Below are 210 nucleotides of genomic sequence, written 5' to 3'. Positions count from 1 at the left end.
TGCAATCCTTCCATTAAAGGTAATTTTTGGTAAGTTAATAATTAGATAAAATTAATGAGAGTGATCGTGGTAAGAAAAGACACAATAATCATTGTAATCGTGGACGTCTTATGATCGAAATAATAATTAAAACAAAACTGATTACGGATAGGAAGAAATAGTAGATTAAGGTCGTGGACATGTTATCGAGATTTTTACATTAAATTTTTC

Source organism: Penaeus monodon, chromosome 30 (assembly GCF_015228065.2).
Source record: "Penaeus monodon isolate SGIC_2016 chromosome 30, NSTDA_Pmon_1, whole genome shotgun sequence".
NCBI classification, from domain to species: domain Eukaryota; kingdom Metazoa; phylum Arthropoda; class Malacostraca; order Decapoda; family Penaeidae; genus Penaeus; species Penaeus monodon.
This window is presented reverse-complemented; position numbering follows the sequence as displayed.